This window comes from Rhopalosiphum padi, unplaced genomic scaffold (genome assembly GCF_020882245.1).
Source record: "Rhopalosiphum padi isolate XX-2018 unplaced genomic scaffold, ASM2088224v1 scaffold1, whole genome shotgun sequence".
Taxonomy (NCBI): Eukaryota; Metazoa; Arthropoda; class Insecta; order Hemiptera; family Aphididae; genus Rhopalosiphum; species Rhopalosiphum padi.
The window spans coordinates 1,110,326-1,119,443 of record NW_026869996.1 but is presented as its reverse complement, the minus strand read 5'-3'; positions in this window follow the sequence as shown (position 1 = coordinate 1,119,443).

The following is a 9,118-nucleotide window of genomic DNA, read 5'->3' as shown; positions in this document are numbered from 1 at the left end:
TGAAACTAACCTAACAAATGAGTGTTTTATAAGTTATTAATGATAATACTTTTAAATATTTTTTAAAATTAACATAGGAAAGCATGTTTTATAGAGTTAATGAAGTATGAGCTTTAATGAATTTTACGGACGTTAGTTACGGCAATTGAAAATCACTTATTAATCTAATCGTAAGGGTTTCATGAAACTAAACTAACAAATGAGTGTTTTATAAGTTATTAATGATAATACTTTTAAATATGTTTTAAAATTAACATAGGAAAGCATGTTTTATAGAGTTAATGAAGTATGAGCTTTAATTAATTTTATGGAAGTTAATTATGAAATATGTAATTCTTTGAGAATAACTTAAAAATACAGTGTTTTATAAGTAATTAATAATATAAATTTTCAATATGAAGTAAAATTAACATATGAAAGCATGTTTTTTATTGTTTATCAAGTATGAGCTTATATGAATTATATGGACGTTAGTTATGGTAATTGAAAATCAGTTATTAATCTAATCGTAAGGGTTTCATGAAACTAACCCGACAAATGAGTGTTTTATAAGTAATTATAATAATAATTTTAAATATGTGTTAAAATTAACATAGGAAAGCATGTTTTATAGAGTTAATGAAGTATGAGCTTTAATGAATTATACGGACGTTATTTACGGCAATTGAAAATCAGTTATTAATCTAATCGTAAGGGTTTCATGAAACTAACCTGAGAAATAAGTGTTTTATAAGTAATTAATAATAATACTTTTAAATATGTTTTATAATTTACTTAGGAAAGCATGTTTTATAGAGTTAATGAAGTATGAGCTTTAATGAATTTTACTGACGTTAGTTACGGCAATTGAAAATCAGTTATTAATCTAATCGTAAGGGTTTCATGAAACTAACCTGACAAATGAGTGTTTTATAAGTAATTAATAATAATACTTTTAAATATGTTTTAAAATTAACATAGGAGAGCATGTTTTATAGAGTTAATGAAGTATGAGCTTTAATGAATTATATGGAAGTTAATTATGAAATATGTAATTTTTTGAGAATAACTTAAGTATATATTGTTTAATAAGTAATTAATAATATAAATTTTCTATATGAAGTAAAATTAACATTTGAAAGCATGTTTTATAGAGTTAATGAAGTATGAGCTTTAATGAATTATATGGAAGTTAATTATAAAATATATAATTTCTTTGAGAATAACTTAAAAATGCAGTGTTTTATAAGTAATTAATAATATACATTTTCAATATGAAGTAAAATTAACATATGAAAGCACGTTTTATATTGATTATCAAGTATGAGCTTAAATGAATTTTACGGACGTTAGTTACGGCAATTGAAAATCACTTATTAATCTAATCGTAAGGGTTTCATGAAACTAACCTAACAAATGAGTGTTTTATAAGTTATTAATGATAATACTTTTAAATATGTTTTAAAATTAACATAGGAAAGCATGTTTTATAGAGTTAATGAAGTATGAGCTTTAATTAATTTTATGGAAGTTAATTATGAAATATGTAATTCTTTGAGAATAACTTAAAAATACAGTGTTTTATAAGTAATTAATAATATAAATTTTCAATATGAAGTAAAATTAACATATGAAAGCATGTTTTTTATTGTTTATCAAGTATGAGCTTATATGAATTATATGGACGTTAGTTATGGTAATTGAAAATCAGTTATTAATCTAATCGTAAGGGTTTCATGAAACTAACCCGACAAATGAGTGTTTTATAAGTAATTAATAATAATAATTTTAAATATGTGTTAAAATTAACATAGGAAAGCATGTTTTATAGAGTTAATGAAGTATGAGCTTTAATGAATTAAACGGACGTTATTTACGGCAATTGAAAATCAGTTATTAATCTAATCGTAAGGGTTTCATGAAACTAACCTGAGAAATAAGTGTTTTATAAGTAATTAATAATAATACTTTTAAATATGTTTTAAAATTTACTTAGGAAAGCATGTTTAATAGAGTTAATGAAGTATGAGCTTTAATGAATTTTACTGACGTTAGTTACGGCAATTGAAAATCAGTTATTAATCTAATCGTAAGGGTTTCATGAAACTAACCTGACAAATGAGTGTTTTATAAGTAATTAATAATAATACTTTTAAATATGTTTTAAAATTAACATAGGAAAGCATGTTTTATAGAGTTAATGAAGTATGAGCTTTAATGAATTTTACGGACGTTATTTACGGCAATTGAAAATCAGTTATTAATCTAATCGTAAGGGTTTCATGAAACTAACCTAACAAATGAGTGTTTTATAAGTTATTAATGATAATACTTTTAAATATTTTTTAAAATTAACATAGGAAAGCATGTTTTATAGAGTTAATGAAGTATGAGCTTTAATGAATTTTACGGACGTTAGTTACGGCAATTGAAAATCACTTATTAATCTAATCGTAAGGGTTTCATGAAACTAAACTAACAAATGAGTGTTTTATAAGTTATTAATGATAATACTTTTAAATATGTTTTAAAATTAACATAGGAAAGCATGTTTTATAGAGTTAATGAAGTATGAGCTTTAATTAATTTTATGGAAGTTAATTATGAAATATGTAATTCTCTGAGAATAACTTAAAAATACAGTGTTTTATAAGTAATTAATAATATAAATTTTCAATATGAAGTAAAATTAACATATGAAAGCATGTTTTTTATTGTTTATCAAGTATGAGCTTATATGAATTATATGGACGTTAGTTATGGTAATTGAAAATCAGTTATTAATCTAATCGTAAGGGTTTCATGAAACTAACCTAACAAATGAGTGTTTTATAAGTTATTAATAATAATAATTTTAAATATGTGTTAAAATTAACATAGGAAAGCATGTTTTATAGAGTTAATGAAGTATGAGCTTTAATGAATTATACGGACGTTATTTACGGCAATTGAAAATCACTTATTAATCTAATCGTAAGGGTTTCATGAAACTAACCTGAGAAATAAGTGTTTTATAAGTAATTAATTATAATACTTTTAAATATGTTTTAAAATTTACTTAGGAAAGCATGTTTTATAGAGTTAATGAAGTATGAGCTTTAATGAATTTTACTGACGTTAGTTACGGCAATTGAAAATCAGTTATTAATCTAATCGTAAGGGTTTCATGAAACTAACCTGACAAATGAGTGTTTTATAAGTAATTAATAATAATACTTTTAAATATGTTTTAAAATTAACATAGGAAAGCATGTTTTATAGAGTTAATGTAGTATGAGCTTTAATGAATTTTACGGACGTTATTTACGGCAATTGAAAATCAGTTATTAATCTAATCGTAAGGGTTTCATGAAACTAACCTAACAAATGAGTGTTTTATAAGTTATTAATGATAATACTTTTAAATATTTTTTAAAATTAACATAGGAAAGCATGTTTTATAGAGTTAATGAAGTATGAGCTTTAATGAATTTTACGGACGTTAGTTACGGCAATTGAAAATCACTTATTAATCTAATCGTAAGGGTTTCATGAAACTAAACTAACAAATGAGTGTTTTATAAGTTATTAATGATAATACTTTTAAATATGTTTTAAAATTAACATAGGAAAGCATGTTTTATAGAGTTAATGAAGTATGAGCTTTAATTAATTTTATGGAAGTTAATTATGAAATATGTAATTCTTTGAGAATAACTTAAAAATACAGTGTTTTATAAGTAATTAATAATATAAATTTTCAATATGAAGTAAAATTAACATATGAAAGCATGTTTTTTATTGTTTATCAAGTATGAGCTTATATGAATTATATGGACGTTAGTTATGGTAATTGAAAATCAGTTATTAATCTAATCGTAAGGGTTTCATGAAACTAACCCGACAAATGAGTGTTTTATAAGTAATTATAATAATAATTTTAAATATGTGTTAAAATTAACATAGGAAAGCATGTTTTATAGAGTTAATGAAGTATGAGCTTTAATGAATTATACGGACGTTATTTACGGCAATTGAAAATCAGTTATTAATCTAATCGTAAGGGTTTCATGAAACTAACCTGAGAAATAAGTGTTTTATAAGTAATTAATAATAATACTTTTAAATATGTTTTATAATTTACTTAGGAAAGCATGTTTTATAGAGTTAATGAAGTATGAGCTTTAATGAATTTTACTGACGTTAGTTACGGCAATTGAAAATCAGTTATTAATCTAATCGTAAGGGTTTCATGAAACTAACCTGACAAATGAGTGTTTTATAAGTAATTAATAATAATACTTTTAAATATGTTTTAAAATTAACATAGGAGAGCATGTTTTATAGAGTTAATGAAGTATGAGCTTTAATGAATTATATGGAAGTTAATTATGAAATATGTAATTTTTTGAGAATAACTTAAGTATATATTGTTTAATAAGTAATTAATAATATAAATTTTCTATATGAAGTAAAATTAACATTTGAAAGCATGTTTTATAGAGTTAATGAAGTATGAGCTTTAATGAATTATATGGAAGTTAATTATAAAATATATAATTTCTTTGAGAATAACTTAAAAATGCAGTGTTTTATAAGTAATTAATAATATACATTTTCAATATGAAGTAAAATTAACATATGAAAGCACGTTTTATATTGATTATCAAGTATGAGCTTAAATGAATTTTACGGACGTTAGTTACGGCAATTGAAAATCACTTATTAATCTAATCGTAAGGGTTTCATGAAACTAACCTAACAAATGAGTGTTTTATAAGTTATTAATGATAATACTTTTAAATATGTTTTAAAATTAACATAGGAAAGCATGTTTTATAGAGTTAATGAAGTATGAGCTTTAATTAATTTTATGGAAGTTAATTATGAAATATGTAATTCTTTGAGAATAACTTAAAAATACAGTGTTTTATAAGTAATTAATAATATAAATTTTCAATATGAAGTAAAATTAACATATGAAAGCATGTTTTTTATTGTTTATCAAGTATGAGCTTATATGAATTATATGGACGTTAGTTATGGTAATTGAAAATCAGTTATTAATCTAATCGTAAGGGTTTCATGAAACTAACCCGACAAATGAGTGTTTTATAAGTAATTAATAATAATAATTTTAAATATGTGTTAAAATTAACATAGGAAAGCATGTTTTATAGAGTTAATGAAGTATGAGCTTTAATGAATTATACGGACGTTATTTACGGCAATTGAAAATCAGTTATTAATCTATTCGTAAGGGTTTCATGAAACTAACCTGACAAATGACTGATTTATGGTTAGTTAGAAATATGAATTTTTAAAATTAGTTAAAATTAACATAGGAAAGCATGTTTTATAGAGTTAATGAAGTATGAGCTTTAATGAAATTTACGGACGTTAGTTACGGCAATTGAAAATCAGTTATTAATCTAATCGTAAGGGTTTCATGAAACTAACCTGACAAATGAGTGTTTTATAAGTAATTAATAATAATAATTTTAAATTTGTGTTAAAATTAACATAGGAAAGCATGTTTTATAGAGTTAATGAAGTATGAGCTTTAATTAATTTTATGGAAGTTAATTATGAAATATGTAATTCTTTGAGAATAACTTAAAAATACAATGTTTTATAAGTAATTAATAATATAAATTTTCAATATGAAGTAAAATTAACATATGAAAGCATGTTTTATATTGTTTATCAAGTATGAGCTTATATGAATTATATGGACGTTAGTTATGGTAATTGAAAATCAGTTATTAATCTAATCGTAAGGGTTTCATGAAACTAACCTAAGAAATGAGTGTTTTATAAGTTATTAATAATAAATACTTTTAAATATGTTTTAAAATTAACATAGGAGAGCATGCTTTATAGAGTTAATGAAGTATGAGCTTTAATTAATTTTATGGAAGTTAATTATGAAATATGTAAATTTTTGAGAATAACTTAAGTATATATTGTTTAATAAGTAATTAATAATATAAATTTTCTATATGAAGTAAAATTAACATTTGAAAGCATGTTTTATAGAGTTAATGAAGTATGAGCTTTAATGAATTATATGGAAGTTAATTATGAAATATATAATGCTTTGAGAATAACTTAAAAATGCAGTGTTTTATAAGTGATTAATAATATACATTTTCAATATGAAGTAAAATTAACATATGAAAGCACGTTTTATATTGATTATCAAGTATGAGCTTAAATGAATTTTACGGACGTTAGTTAAGGTAATTGAAAATCAGAAACTTTATCTAATCGTAAGGGTTTCATGAAACTAACCTGACAAATAACTGCTTTATAGTTAGTTAGAACTATAAAATTTTTATATGAGTTAAAATTAACAGATGAAAGTATGTTATATAGAGTTAATGAAGTATGAGCTTTAATGAAATTTACGGACGTTAGTTACGGCAATTGAAAATCAGTTATTAATCTAATCGTTAGGGTTTCATGAAACTAACCTGACAAATAAGTGTTTTATAAGTAATTAATAATAATAATTTTTAATATGTTTTAAAATTAACATAGAAAAGCATGTTTTATAGAGTTAATGAAGTATGAGCTTTAATTAATTTTATAGACGTTAGTTATAGTAATTAAAAATCAGTTATTAATCTAATCGTAAGGGTTTCATGAAACTAACCTGACAAATGAGTGTTTTATAAGTAAATAATAATATACATTTTCAATATGAAGTAAAATTAACATATGAAAGCATGTTTTACATTGTTTATGAACTACGAGCTTAAATGAATTATGTAAGTTAGTTATGGTATTTAATAATCAGTTACTTAATCTAATCGTAAGGGTTTCATGAAACTAACCTGACAATTGAGTGATTTATGGTTAGTTAGAATTATGAATTTTTTAAATTAGTTAAAATTAACATAGGAAAGCATGTTTTATAGAGTTAATGAAGTATGAGCTTTAATGAATTTTCCGGACGTTATTTACGGCAATTGAAAATCAGTTATTAATCTAATCGTAAGGGTTTCATGAAACTAACCTGACAAATGACTGATTTATGGTTAGTTAGAAATATGAATTTTTAAAATTAGTTAAAATTAACATAGGAAAGCATGTTTTATAGAGTTAATGAAGTATGAGCTTTAATGAAATTTTCGGACGTTAGTTACGGCAATTGAAAATCAGTTATTAACCTAATCGTATGGGTTTCATGAAACTAACCTGACAAATGAGTGTTTTATAAGTAATTAATAATAATAATTTTAAATTTGTGTTAAAATTAACATAGGAAAGCATGTTTTATAGAGTTAATGAAGTATGAGCTTTAATTAATTTTATGGAAGTTAATTATGAAATATGTAATTCTTTGAGAATAACTTAAAAATACAATGTTTTATAAGTAATTAATAATATAAATTTTCAATATGCAGTAAAATTAACATATGAAAGCATGTTTTATATTGTTTATCAAGTATGAACTTATATGAATTATATGGACGTTAGTTATGGTAATTGAAAATCAGTTAATAATCTAATCGTAAGGGTTTCATCAAACTAACCTGACAAATGAGTGTTTTATAAGTAATTAATATTAATAATTTTAAATTTGTGTTAAAATTAACATAGGAAAGCATGTTTTATAGAGTTAATGAAGTATGAGCTTTAATGAAATTTACGGACGTTAGTTACGGCAATTGAAAATCAGTTATTAATCTAATCGTAAGGGTTTCATGAAACTAACCTGACAAATGAGTGTTTTATAAGTAATTAATAATAATAATTTTAAATTTGTGTTAAAATTAACATAGGAAAGCATGTTTTATAGAGTTAATGAAGTATGAGCTTTAATTAATTTTATGGAAGTTAATTATGAAATATGTAATTCTTTGAGAATAACATAAAAATACAATGTTTTATAAGTAATTAATAATATAAATTTTCAATGTGAAGTAAAATTAACATATGAAAGCATGTTTTATATTGATTATCAAGTATGAGCTTAAATGAATTTTACGGACGTTAGTTACGGCAATTGAAAATCACTTATTAATCTAATCGTAAGGGTTTCATGAAACTAACCTAACAAATGAGTGTTTTATAAGTTATTAATGATAATACTTTTAAATATGTTTTAAAATTAACATAGGAAAGCATGTTTTATAGAGTTAATGAAGTATGAGCTTTAATTAATTTTATGGAAGTTAATTATGAAATATGTAATTCTTTGAGAATAACTTAAAAATACAGTGTTTTATAAGTAATTAATAATATAAATTTTCAATATGAAGTAAAATTAACATATGAAAGCATGTTTTTTATTGTTTATCAAGTATGAGCTTATATGAATTATATGGACGTTAGTTATGGTAATTGAAAATCAGTTATTAATCTAATCGTAAGGGTTTCATGAAACTAACCCGACAAATGAGTGTTTTATAAGTAATTAATAATAATAATTTTAAATATGTGTTAAAATTAACATAGGAAAGCATGTTTTATAGAGTTAATGAAGTATGAGCTTTAATGAATTATACGGACGTTATTTACGGCAATTGAAAATCAGTTATTAATCTAATCGTAAGGGTTTCATGAAACTAACCTGAGAAATAAGTGTTTTATAAGTAATTAATAATAATACTTTTAAATATGTTTTATAATTTACTTAGGAAAGCATGTTTTATAGAGTTAATGAAGTATGAGCTTTAATGAATTTTACTGACGTTAGTTACGGCAATTGAAAATCAGTTATTAATCTAATCGTAAGGGTTTCATGAAACTAACCTGACAAATGAGTGTTTTATAAGTAATTAATAATAATACTTTTAAATATGTTTTAAAATTAACATAGGAGAGCATGTTTTATAGAGTTAATGAAGTATGAGCTTTAATGAATTATATGGAAGTTAATTATGAAATATGTAATTTTTTGAGAATAACTTAAGTATATATTGTTTAATAAGTAATTAATAATATAAATTTTCTATATGAAGTAAAATTAACATTTGAAAGCATGTTTTATAGAGTTAATGAAGTATGAGCTTTAATGAATTATATGGAAGTTAATTATAAAATATATAATTTCTTTGAGAATAACTTAAAAATGCAGTGTTTTATAAGTAATTAATAATATACATTTTCAATATGAAGTAAAATTAACATATGAAAGCACGTTTTATAT